The sequence below is a fragment of the Pantherophis guttatus genome, chromosome 9 (assembly GCF_059756535.1).
Source record: "Pantherophis guttatus breed Tessera chromosome 9, ASM5975653v1, whole genome shotgun sequence".
In the NCBI taxonomy this organism is placed as follows: Eukaryota; Metazoa; Chordata; class Lepidosauria; order Squamata; family Colubridae; genus Pantherophis; species Pantherophis guttatus.
The window spans coordinates 8,093,291-8,106,035 of NC_142071.1; the positions used below are offsets into that span (position 1 = coordinate 8,093,291).

General features: G+C 40.3%; 1 long non-coding RNA gene across 1 annotated transcript; it reads right to left on the reverse strand.

The window, feature by feature from the left end:
* Positions 1 to 2,463: 2,463 nt before the first annotated feature.
* On the reverse strand, positions 2,464 to 10,337 carry LOC117676954 (uncharacterized). The gene is made up of 3 exons (XR_004594582.3): positions 10,152 to 10,337; positions 7,490 to 7,524; positions 2,464 to 2,957 (listed from the first exon to the last, which is right to left on the reverse strand). It is a non-coding gene; the product is annotated as an uncharacterized LOC117676954 (long non-coding RNA).
* Positions 10,338 to 12,745: the final 2,408 nt, after the last annotated feature.

Here is a 12,745-nt window from a genome sequence, read left to right on the forward strand (position 1 = left end):
TGAGGCCGGTGGGCAGCCCATTCCAGAGGGTCGATGCTCCCACAGAGAACGCTCTCCCCCTGGGGGCCGCCAGCCGACATTGTCTGGCTGACGGCACCCTGAGGAGGCCCGCTCTGTGTGTTTCCCCCCCTCTCCCCCCTCTCTTTCTCCCTTTCTCCCTCTCTCTCTTTTCCCCATTTCCCTCCCTCTCTCTCCCTCTCTTTCCCCATTTCCTTCCCTCCCTCCCTCCCCCTCTCCCTCTCTTTTTCCCCCATTTCCCTCCCCCTCTCTCCCTCTCTCTTCCCCCATTTCTCTCCCTCCCTCTCCCTCCCTTTCCCCCCATTTCCCTCCCCCTCTCTCTTCCCCCATTTCCCTCCCTCCCTTTCCCTCTCCCTCTCTCTTTTTCCCCCATGTCCCTCCCCCTCTCCCTCTCTCTCTTCCCCCATTTCCCTCCCTCCCTTTCCCTCTCCCTCTCTCTTTTTCCCCCATTTCCCTCCCCCTCTCTCCCTCTCTCTCTCTCTCTCCAATGCTGTTTCCTTCTCTTCCCTTCCCTTCCCCCCTTATTAAATTGTGCAGTTTTTTTGCTAAACACTATATGTTGCATGTCTTCACCACCAGAGGACACTTTAGATACATCTTTGCAAGGACGAGAATTCTTTTCAGTTCAGCTCCTTCAGTTTTTGGTACCAGACAGTAGTTTAATCTGCCCTGACATCGTCGATTTTAGATCATTTCAGATGCATGCTGTCCCACGATCTTGATTACTCCCTTTTTTTTTCATTTTGCAAATGGACAAATACCTGCAAATGCAAAACAAGCATACCAGGGGGAAGGAGGGAGAGCAAGCCTAGCTAGAAAGCTCCTTAGATTTCTGCATCAAACGAAAGCATCATAATCAATTTGATTAGGTGAATCCAATCTTGGCAATGCTCCAAGGGTTATATTAATAACCCTAATATATCTCTGAGGCATGATAAGAACATTTTGCATTTTAGAACAATACAAGAGGTCAAACTTACCGCAAACCGTTGTTGTAAAGATAAAAAAAGGAAAATCATGTTTTGTGGAATAGCTGGTTTCAAATATAATAGGTTAGAGATAAGGAAGCATATGGATAGGGAGATATTTTCTACTGACCGATGTCTGAACTGAATTTGAATTTCTTGTTCCAAATTTCACTTACTTGAAGTAGCAACCGACTTCAGAAGACTTACAAGAACTTGGCTGCAAGAATCCCAATGTCCACAAGTTGTCAGCCAATAGCGTAGTGTTTGGTCACTATATTTTCACCATCAGCAGTCTAGATGTGATGATCTTAAGCTTCAGATAACTCACCCAATCTTCATGCTGTTGGCCTACAGCAACTTAACACAAGTTTCTGGTTTATACAATGTCAGATTGCTTGCCCATCGGTTTCAACACTACCTCCACCAACAGTTAAGGAATTTCAAAGCAAGTCCTTCACACTATTCAGTAAATGAAAATGGACATATGGGGATTGAACCTGGATTGTTCTACTTATAGAGCAATTTTTACTGCTTAACTAAGTCTCCCTTTGTTGTGGCTCCGTTGCCTGAGCCTGGGCTATCGACAGATGCAGACTCTGAGAGTGAGGGAGAGGAGTTGGCAAGGCCTCCCTCTCCAGGACCCTCCTCTCTGGCAATGCCTCCAGAGGACACCAAAGGCCAAACGATAGGCTCAGAGCCAAGCACGTCCCCACAGCCACAGGTGGACAGCAATGAAGAAGATAAGTGCTGGCTGGACCCGCGACAGAGGCACAGGGAGAAGCGTGCACAGCAGAAGGGAAGGCGTGCCAGAGATTAGCTGAGTCACTGGACCACACCCCACAGGGTATAAATGTGAGTGTGGTGGCCAGTTCACTTTGTGATGAGCAAAAACTGGAAATACTCCATGATCTCTGCGTTACTGGATTTTGCCTGCTTTATCGGACTGCATTTGGATTAATCCTTGTATTGTTGACACTCTGCCTGTTTTATCGGAATGCTGGCAGTCTAATCTTTGTTTTGTGTGAGTAAAGTCTGAATTGGCAGCTAGCCACTGGGTTGCTGCCAGCTTTATCATCAAAGAGTTTTGTCGTGTGGCTTATTAACTCCGGGCCATCTGTGGGGGGTGCGTGAGTGGAACGGGGACAGAACACCCTTCCTCTGCCAGCTTCTCCAATGTGGGGCTCACCAATGTATCGGATTATGTCTATCACTATTCGAAGCCAGCAAATATGATTGACAGGATACCAACAGATAATGAGGGCTCTGCTGTAACAGATTAGGAGGTCCTATGGTATAGGTCAGAGGTCAGCAACCTGCGGCTCTTGAGCCGCATGTGGCTCTTTCACCTCTCTGCTGTGGCTCCCTGTCACTCAAAATTTGCGTCAATATGCCAATGTGCGACACCCACTGGCATGTGATTTATTGAGCTTTTCAATCCCTGGTAGGCCAACCATAGATAAATCCAAGAAAAGAAAAGTTTCAGAAGAAAATAGAAGATTTAATTCAACTACATATGCTAGTTTTGTGGCCACTCATGAAATATCACACACAGTTTTGTGGCTCCCAGTGTTTTCTTTTCTGTGGGAAAGAGGTCCAAATGGCTCTTTGAGTGTTTCAGGTTGCAGACCCCTGATATAGGTTCTCCTGCTTCAGCAGGGGGCTGGACTAGAAGACCTCCAAAGTCCCTTCCAGCTCTATTCTGATTGATTGAAGGACTCTGTGTTGGGGAAAGTTTTTCTAAACTATAGTTCTGCTTCCTTACAGCATCGACTTGTACAATATTTGCCCAACATATATTTTTCATTCTTTTTTTTCATATTTTTTTATGTTAAATATATATTATATATATTTCAATTTTTCTTCAGGAGCTCAAGGCAGATATTCATTGAGTTTCCATCACTGGGGATACCTGCACCAGAATCTCCCCGGTCTCTTCAGCGTCTTCACAATTACATGGCTGCACACGAAGACCTGCTCAGATAAATAGCAGAAGTAAAAATATATATATTCTAGTCCCAAATAAGTCAACATAATAACAACTGCACAAGATCAACCACAAATCAGAGGATAAAACGTTGATGCTAGGACTGTGCAGACATCAATGGAGGAAGTCAATTCAACATGGGGTTTGATGGAATCATCTCATTGAAGCAAGCTCATGAAATGAGCAGGAACCTTTTGAAGACCAAAATGATTTGCATGACTTGAAAGCTCTTTGGAAATTTGATTTCATTTCTTTTCTGCTGTTTGTGGTATTCTTATGATAGGCTAATGGGGGCTAGGGGGCATAAAATTTGGATCACTTAGTATTTTATGTACCCAGAGGTCTCAGGAGACAAAATCAGTTTTGATCCTATTCCATTTGTTTAAACTTGGTCAAATAAACCGTTTCATTGTCTAAAAAGTTTGGGGTTCGACATTCACCTACCCTATCTTAAAACCTCTATAATTAGGGTAGATATGCAAAGGTGCTTTTTTTTTTCAAGAGGCAACTGGACTTTCTGGAAGGACTTTCTCCAGAAAGTCCAGTTGCCTCTTGAAAACAAAGCACCTTTGGGACAACCATGACCTGGAGAACCGAGAACCTCCATAGATAGATCTACAAGTTTAATTATTTTGTCTGTATTCTTTAAACAGAAAAGGATACCAAATTTAGGATCTCAGTATTGGTGACTATAGACCAGGGGTGAAATGCTCCCGGTTCGGACCGGATCGCCCGATCGGTAGCGATGGCGGTGGGTGGTTCGGAGAACTGGTAGAAAAAATTCCTGCACCCCACCCCACCCCACCCATGCCCAGCTGAGCCGCACAATCATCAGAGGCTTTTTAAAAAAAAAAAATTTTAAAGCATTTTTTCTACAACCTCTTCAGCCGAAAAAATGCTTTTAAAAGTAAAAAAAAAAAGCCTCTGATGATCGTGCGGCTCAGCTGGTTCAGAGGTTGTAGAAAAAATGGTTTTAAAAGCCTCTGACGATCCCAGCTGAGTTACCTAATCAGCAGAGGCTTTTTTTCTTTTAAAGGCCTCTGACGATCCCAGCTGAATTGCCTGATCAGCAGAGGCTTTTTTTCTTTTAAATGCCTCTGACGATCCCAGCTGAGTTACCTAATCAGCAGAGGCTTTTTTTCTTTTAAATGCCTCTGACGATCCCAGCTGAGTTGCCTAATCGGCAGAGGCTTTTTTTCTTTTAAAGGCCTCTGACGATCCCAGCTGAGTTGCCTAATCGGCAGAGGCTTTTTTTCTTTTAAAGGCCTCTGACGATCCCAGCTGAGTTGCCTGATCGGCAGAGGCTTTTAAAAGAAAAAAAGCCTCTGCCGATCAGGCAACTCAGCTGGGATCGTCAGAGCCTTTTGAAAGCATTTTTTACAACCTCTTCGCCAAAGAGGTTGTAGAAAAAATGGTTTTAAAAGTAAAAAAAAATTGGCCACGCCCACCCAGTCACATTACCGACCACCACCAAGCGACGCCCACAGAACCGGTAATAATAAATTTTAGATTTCACCACTGCTATAGACTTCCAGAAGAAGAAATGGCAGAAGACATCTCCACAAAAAGTGGAACTGGCAATCATGGAGGAACAAAGAGCTGGCAAGTAGACTAGCTATTTGATGATTCCTCTCTGGACAAGGAGAGAGTTTGAGATCACCCACAAGTGCTCCAGACAGTTGTTCCTTGTGTGGAGACTACAAGACAGCAGTCTACATTTAGAGATTTGGGATACAAGGATATAGCCATCTTGATGAAAGGACATTAAGTTTGCATTCTTCCTTTTTCTAATCACTTTCGGAAATTGCTTGTTAGCTGCATTTCCTCTATTAAAAACCTCTGTATCAACAAATTTGATAACACTGGGTGAGTCTCCTTCAGTTCTTAATTAAATTTAGTTTTAACTACAAAAACTTTATTAAAATGTTCGGAGGAATAAACAGTTAAACCTTTGATGTTAGAAAGTTAAACATGGACTAAGGCTCCAGATAAACGTAATAAGATAAGGCTTTAAAATTGGATAGTAGAGGGAAGTAAAGATTACAAGGAGAAGAACACATAATTTCAAGTTACAATTACAGAGCGAAGCAAAATCTTCTAATGCTGAATATAATTAAGGATATTTTTGAATAATGAATTCAGAAGTTAATTTTAAAAGTGTCAACAGTGACATCTGTCTTGATGGAGAGACTGTGTAAAAGACGTTATGGAAGAGGAGCAAGTTTTATCTGACAAGTTCAAGATTGAGTTGAAAGTGAATTTACAAAGGACCGGCTACAAGAATAACATGGAAAAAGATGTTACATTGAATATACAAAAGCAATCGACTGATGACTTAATGATTAAAAGGAATGTCTATGGAGATTCTCAGTTATCCAGGGCATGATTGCCTCAACGGTGCTTTTTCAAAAGGCAACTGGACTATGTTTTTACCGTTGAAGATGTTTCTCTTCTCATCCAAGAAGCTTCATCAGTTCTGATTGGATGGTTGGGTTGCCAGTTGCCTTTTGAAAAAGCAACTTTGAGAATTAAAGGGGATATACGAACAATAAACCAAGAGTGTGACCTAAATAATTTTCTTATATTGAGTTTACAAAAGGGACTTGTTAAAGTTATGAAGAATCTTGTGAGAAGGAACCAAGAGGAAATGTTCTGCAACTTTATTTGATTGGACTAAAGGCTAACCTTTAACAGTCTTTTGTTGACTGAAGACTGAAATGATTATTTTATAGATTTGTTTATAGGTTAGAGATGGATTATGGGAAGAAGATATCTGCTGTATTTAAGAACAGGTGATAAAGGCAGGATGCAAATAAATAAATAAATAAATAAATAGTTACTATAATTATTTACACTTTTGCTGAATGTGAGAAATCACTTCTATATATTTCTTTTGTTCTCTTTATTTTTTTACTTTTCTTTCTCTCTCTCTCTTTTTTCCTTCCTTTCCTGCATCTTCTATTTTATCTTTATATTCTAATACCTTTTAAAATTTGTATTAATTTTTACTGTTGCAATTATAATTTTTAATCTTTATTTACTATTTATTTAGCTCCACTTTTTTCAACTTGGCGGTCCCCGGGTCTGTTACTGTACACTGTCTGCAAGTCAGTCAAACAAATTAATTAAGAAAACAGCCACAATCACAATCTAAACCACCTTTTTTATATATAATTATAATGTGCTTCTTTGGTGGGGTCTGTAGAATGTACTGCAATGACTGATGCAATATTATTATACTAGACAGCATCAGAGTGGAGAAATTTATTTTCAAATATTAAAGTAGCATGTCAGTACATATGTGTATCACAATTTGACTGCACAAAAGAGCTTTTGATTTTCAAAATAATGGCCCTACAATCCCTTATCCCATTATCCCTTCTTTGATTTTTATATGATCAAATAATTGAGGTGGACCCTGAGCACAGAAATACATAATCCTGCCAATATTCTAAAGTTGACATGGGCAATGACTGCAGAGAGAAATGTTACAATCCCTTCCATAGCAAGTCTTGGAGTAGCATGAAGGAGTTGAAGGAACAACTCAACTGCATGAGTATTGGAAAACAATTATGTAGAAGTTTGAGTTGACTAATTCAAAGGATGAGGGGAATTTTGAAATGTCACTTTTTTTGTGTGGACTTACCCAAGTTCTCAAAGAAATTAATGCCTTTGTACACAAAATTCTACACTTTGGGAGTTTTGAAAATGCATCCAACTAAAAATAGTTTATTTTTAAGGAAAAATGTGCACAAAGGAAGCATATTTTAGGAGAATTTTGTTCCCCTTGTCATTGTGCAATGAAAAGTGACCATATTACCTGGAGAAACATTGGAATTGTATTCTAATACATCCAGAGGTTGAGGAAAGTTGTTAAAAGAAAATGGGAAAATGAAACCAAGATGGCTTCTTCTGGATTGATAGATTGGATCCATTTTAACAGTTCAGTCCTATACATCTCAAGTAGATCCTTCTGAGTTAAGTGAGTTTTATTTTTGAGATGTGAGTCTGCAGAATTATTCATGGTTAAAATAGCTCCGTAGAAATCAATGCGTCTTGATCATGATTAACTTTCATCTTATTAAGTTCAGCAGCCTTCCTTTAAATAATATTTTATTAAACACAGTTGAAGTAATAGTCAACTATAAAATATTCTCGATCTTCAAGAGGAATTTTCTGCAAACCTGCATAGTTTTTTTAAAGTCCCATTGTAGTCAATGGAATATCTGCAGCTCGACTGTATGCAGAAGCAGAGATAAGATGAGATGAAACAGAATGGAGAAGAAAGTTAAAAGATATGTGAACACTGACTACCAATTTATTTACTACTAATTTATTTTAATCTACACATCACCTTCATTGAAATGTAAGAACCAGAAATATTTGTCCATTCAGTTGCCAGAATTCTTGAGAATTAAATCCTTGGAAATGAATGTCTGGTTATTATTATTTTTTTCCATTGAAACAGTTCAATTGCACACATACATTCCCCTTTACTAATAAATCATAATTCACTTACTTGGAAGCAGCTTTATTGCTTTCCGTAACATCACTCTAAAGAAGGAAGAATAGAAACAGCAGGCAGTGATATTTTCAAATAATGTGGTTTTTTTTTAAAGGAGAGATGGAATGCCAGAATATTTGCATTGAAATCATTAGACAAGAAAAGGCTTCAGGTATTAATTAAATAAAACCATGTTAGATAAGCATTATTTAATGAATAAGCTGGATAGATGCTGAGGAATACAGACCTCACACTAATTAATGAAAAAAGAAAATCTTACAATATTGCTTTCCATAATCTACTATTAAGGGTCCACCCTCTATTGCTATACAATGCTGCTTCTTCTGCATTTTTAGACTAACTACTGTCCAGAATAACAATCCATTGTTCAAAATCATGACATTTTTTAATTACCTAAAACAACTTAGGCCTAATCATAAAACTAACTGCAACATTTTTTTAAAGAAAAGGTGCATTTATCTAAACCAAAAATATTATGTTTTATGTCACTTTGAACTAATATTATAAGCTCAGGAAGCCTAAAATCCACACTCACTGGGGAGGGGGGGGTTGTTATTAACATGAAAATTACATCTAATTCTAAATATTCTAGCAAGTAAATATCTGGTATTATTGTTGCCTTAAATGAGATTTGATGAAGAATGGTGATTTTAATAAGAACTTTGCCTTAATAAAAATTCATACTGTACCCATACATTTTTATTTAGTGGAATTTAATGCTATAATAAACTTGCATATAGCACCTGTCCTATCCCAAAGAATGTGTGCTTACACCAGGGTAAATAGCAAGTGTTTTAATGGGATGGGATTGTAAACTGAGGCAGCATTATGCTTGATCTTCTGTGTCGTGCAAAGCAAAGACAGAAATAGAAAGAGAGAAAGGCAAGTTAAAGAGTTAGGTTTTCCCACTTGGTGCTAGAACAAGACACCCTTCTGCCTAGAGCAAAATTCAAATTATCAGAGGCAGTTCTCTGCCTCTTTTATTTAGGTTAACACTTTGAGAAATCTTGCTACATCTCCCTGGCATTCAATTTTTTTGTCTTTGATCGCTTGTCCTCCCTCCCTGAGTAACCTTTAGGGAGGTTGTTTTCCCCTGCTGCATGGCAGGAGGAACCAATGCATTGCAAAAGAAGCTGGAAAAGATGATGAACATTGAATGAATGAGAAAGGCTGGATGCTTTCTTAAAATAATTTCTTCTGGTCACACACAGTCCAGGAGGTTAAACCAGAAGTCTAAACATGCAGAGGTATCTTCTCAGAAAACCTCTCAGTGTCTCCTGCCCCAGTTTTCCTTTTACAAAGACTGCAGTGCTGCAGTTCTATGGCACCGCCATATTTATGAGCCAATAATGGTCTGATATCTTTGCCCATGGCTTTCAAAGTTGTCTCTTGCTCTTCCAACCCTGGATAAGGTGAGGAATGACACTATAAAGCAAAAAAAAAAGTCTTTTTTTTTTTTTTGCTTTGCATCAAGTAAAAGTGGTGGTGACAATTAGCAAAGTTCACAATCATATAGCAAGTTTATTGGCTGTATTAAACCCAGAACAGAAGGGTTTTTTTGGGGGGGGGGGGGTTAGCTGCATTCTGTTGTGCATTTAGTTGGGAGTGGGACTTCTTGTATGCAGTAGAACTTACTTCATAATAAAAAATACCTGAATCATTTCAACATGTGAAATTGTTTTCTCCTTTGAGCCTTTTGGAGGTTAACAAAACCTTTTAATTTGTTTCAAGATGGTGATAGCCATCTTCTTCCCCTAGATATAGCTTATGTTTAGATTGTCACTCCATTTTTTAAAAAAAAACTCTGGAGAATGATTCCATCGAATGCAAAGAAATGACTCTGAAAAAAACTGAGTGCTGATTTTTGCTTAACTTACTACCATTTGCAAGTGCTGCAGACAACTTCTGCAGGGAGGAAAAAAATAAACCCTACTTAAATTTAGTGAAACTTACTATCAGAGGGAGCATGGATAAAATTTCCAACCCAAATGGGGGAAGATGTTTGTATATGACTAAAAAATGTGGACAGGTGATTGATGCATAGATGGCATTCATGGAACAGGTGGGGACAGATATAAAAATGATTCAGCATTTTTTTTCCCCAAGTATTATTATCCTGTCAAATGTGCAACCTGCTGTGCTGAATTACTCCCTTCTTTCTCTCTCCTTAAGCCACCGTGGTTCCCCTGAGTGGTTTGTGTTATCATAAAGCAGCCACTCCTTTTGAATTCCCCTCCCCCAACGGACAGAATGCTTGACCTTTCAATGTCAAGTCCTTGAGAAACAACACCTTTAACTGTCAAGGATTTCTTTTACAGCTTTTTTTTTTCTTTTAAAGAATCTATTATGGGGTTCAGGGGGGGAAAAAAAAAAATCTTAACTGGGACTCAGAAGGTTCCCGTCTCCTGCTATCTCTCAAGCGCTGCATTGCAGATGGAAAAGTAACTCCAGTCCTGCAGATATTCGCAGACACCCGGCAAGAGCTCCTGTCCAGAGGCCCGAAATCACGCCTTTTCACACGCACCATAGACACGCGAATATTCTTTCACTTTCTGCTTTTTCCACCGGCCGACGCGCGGTCCTTTCTTCTCGCGGAGCTGGCCTTGGTGCTGAAACCGCCATGGCTGCCCCAAAGCGACACCCACACGCGCCTTACCTGAACTCATCCGAGCCAGACCCTTTCCCCAAAACCTAAGCCCCAGAGGCCTGCTTGCCGGGATGTTCTCCTTGGGAGGAGGTTGAGCCGCAGCGAATCGCCCATCCCGCCACCTCCAGAGCCTTGGGAGGAGGGGGAAGGCTGCGAACTGGGCCAGCTGCTCCATAGAGCTCCGCTGCTGCAGCTGCGGCGCCTACGGGAAAGCGAGAGGGGAGGGGAGGAGGTGAAAGGCCGAGGAAGAATCAAGAAAAAAGCATTTTAAAAAAAAATTAACCATGGGGATAATAATAATAGTGATAAAAGCAACGGGAAGAGGGGCGAAAGAGGAAGGCTTGGGTTATGAATGCAGCCCCGTGTGCATACTGGGATTTATTTATTTATTAGTTTGAGTTATATGCCGCCCTTCTCCGGAGACTCCGGGCGGCTTACAATGCTTTTAAGCAATAGCCTTCATACTTTTCTTTATTTATTTATTTATTTTTCAAACTTCTATACCGCCCTTCTCCTTTCGGACTCAAGGCGGTGAGCAGCCAAGATAAAAAACATTTATACACAAAAGTTAAAAATTTGTATATACCTGCTTAGTAGGGGCTTTTGCCGCCCCCCCCCCCAAGCGGTGTTCTATTTTATACAAAGTCAGCTTATTGCCCCCAACAAACCGGGTCCTCATTTTACCTACCTCGGAAGGATGGAAGGCTGAGTCAACCTTGAGCCTGGTGAGAATTGAACTCGCAGTAATTGCAGGCAGCTGGCAGCTAAATACTACTTTAACAGTAGTTTAGTCCACTGCACCACCAGGCCCCTGGTGGGATAATAAAGCATAAAGCCACGAAACTTTGGAAGGAAGGTGACTTCGTATTGCAAGCCTGGATAGCTCTGCAGACAAGGCACTGTAATTTAACACCAGCTGTCTGCCATTAAAGTAAGTTCGAATCTTGCCAGGCTCAAGGTTGACTCAGCCTTCCATCCTTTCTAAGGTAGGTAAATTGAGGACCCAGTTTGTGGGGGCAATAAGCTGACTTTGTATAAATATACAAAAGTATGAAGGCTATTGCTTAACGCACTGTAAACCACCCTGAGTCCCCGGAGAAGGGCGGCATATAAATCAAATTAAAAACAAAAACAAAAACTGGGCCATTAAAGCTGTAAGCGCCATTCAAGAGAGGAGAGAGAAAATACAGGCCGAAGTGGGGGGTGGGGGCTGGAAGTCTAAATTCTATGCCAAGGTCTTAGCAGATACACCAAGTTGACTCAATTTATTATTTACTGTTTATAAAAAAAAAATCATTATATGTATATGAAATATTAATCTGTTCACCGCCCTGAGTCCTTTGGGAGAAGGGCGGTATAGAAATTCAATAAATAAATAAAAAGAAAGAAAGAAAGAAAGAAAGAAAGAAAGAAAGAAAGAAAGAAAGAAAGAGTGAGTAAGTTCCTGAGTCTCCGGAGAAGGGCGGCATATAAATCAAATTAAAATAAAAAGAAAGGAAGGAAGGAAGGAAGGAAGGAAGGAAGGAAGGAAGGAAGGAAGGAAGGAAAGAAAGAAAGAAAGAAAGAGTAAGTTCCTGAGTCTCCGGAGAAGGGCGGCATATAAATCAAATTAAAATAATAAGAAAGAAAGAAAGGAAGGAAGGAAGGAAGGAAGGAAGGAAGGAAGGAAGGAAGGAAGGAAGGAAGGAAAGAAAGAAAGAAAGAAAGAAAGAAAGAAAGAAAGAAAGAAAGAAAGAAAGAAAGAAAGTTAGTTCCTGAGTCTCCGGAGAAGGGTGGCATATAAATCAAATTAAAATAAAAAAGAAAGAAAGGAAGGAAGGAAGGAAAGGAAGGAAAGGAAGGAAAGGAAGGAAGGAAGGAAAGAAAGAAAGAAAGAAAGAAAGAAAGAAAGAAAGAAAGAAAGAAAGAGTAAGTTCCTGAGTCTCCGGAGAAGGGCGGCATATAAATCAAAATAAAAAAAATTAAAAGAAAGAAAGAAAGAAAGGAAGGAAGGAAGGAAGGAAGGAAGGAAGGAAGGAAGGAAGGAAGGAAAGAAAGGAAGGAAGGAAGGAAGGAAGGAAGGAAGGAAGGAAGGAAGGAAGGAAAGAAAGAAAGAAAGAAAGAAAGAAAGAAAGAAAGAAAGAAAGAAAGAAAGAAAGAAAGAAAGAGTAAGTTCCTGAGTCTCCGGAGAAGGGCGGCATATAAATCAAAATAAAAAAAATTAAAAGAAAGAAAGAAAGGAAGGAAGGAAGGAAGGAAGGAAGGAAGGAAGGAAGGAAGGAAAGGAAGGAAGGAAGGAAGGAAGGAAGGAAGGAAGGAAGGAAGGAAGGAAAGAAAGAAAGAAAGAAAGAAAGAAAGAAAGAAAGAAAGAAAGAAAGAAAGAAAGAAAGAAAGAAAGAAAGAAAGAAAGAGAAAGAAAGAAAGGAGGCTTATATGAATGGGGCAGACATGGATATCTGGAACCGGGCTGAAATTCTTGGCCGGGGAGAAAGCGAGAGGGGAAAGGCGTGGCTTGGCCGCGGAGGGTGGGACTTGGAGGCCCTTGGCCACGCCTTCCCCAGCACGCGCGATACCGGCCAGCCCGCCCCCTCCGGAGCCAATGTGCGGCTCCGGTATAAAAGGCG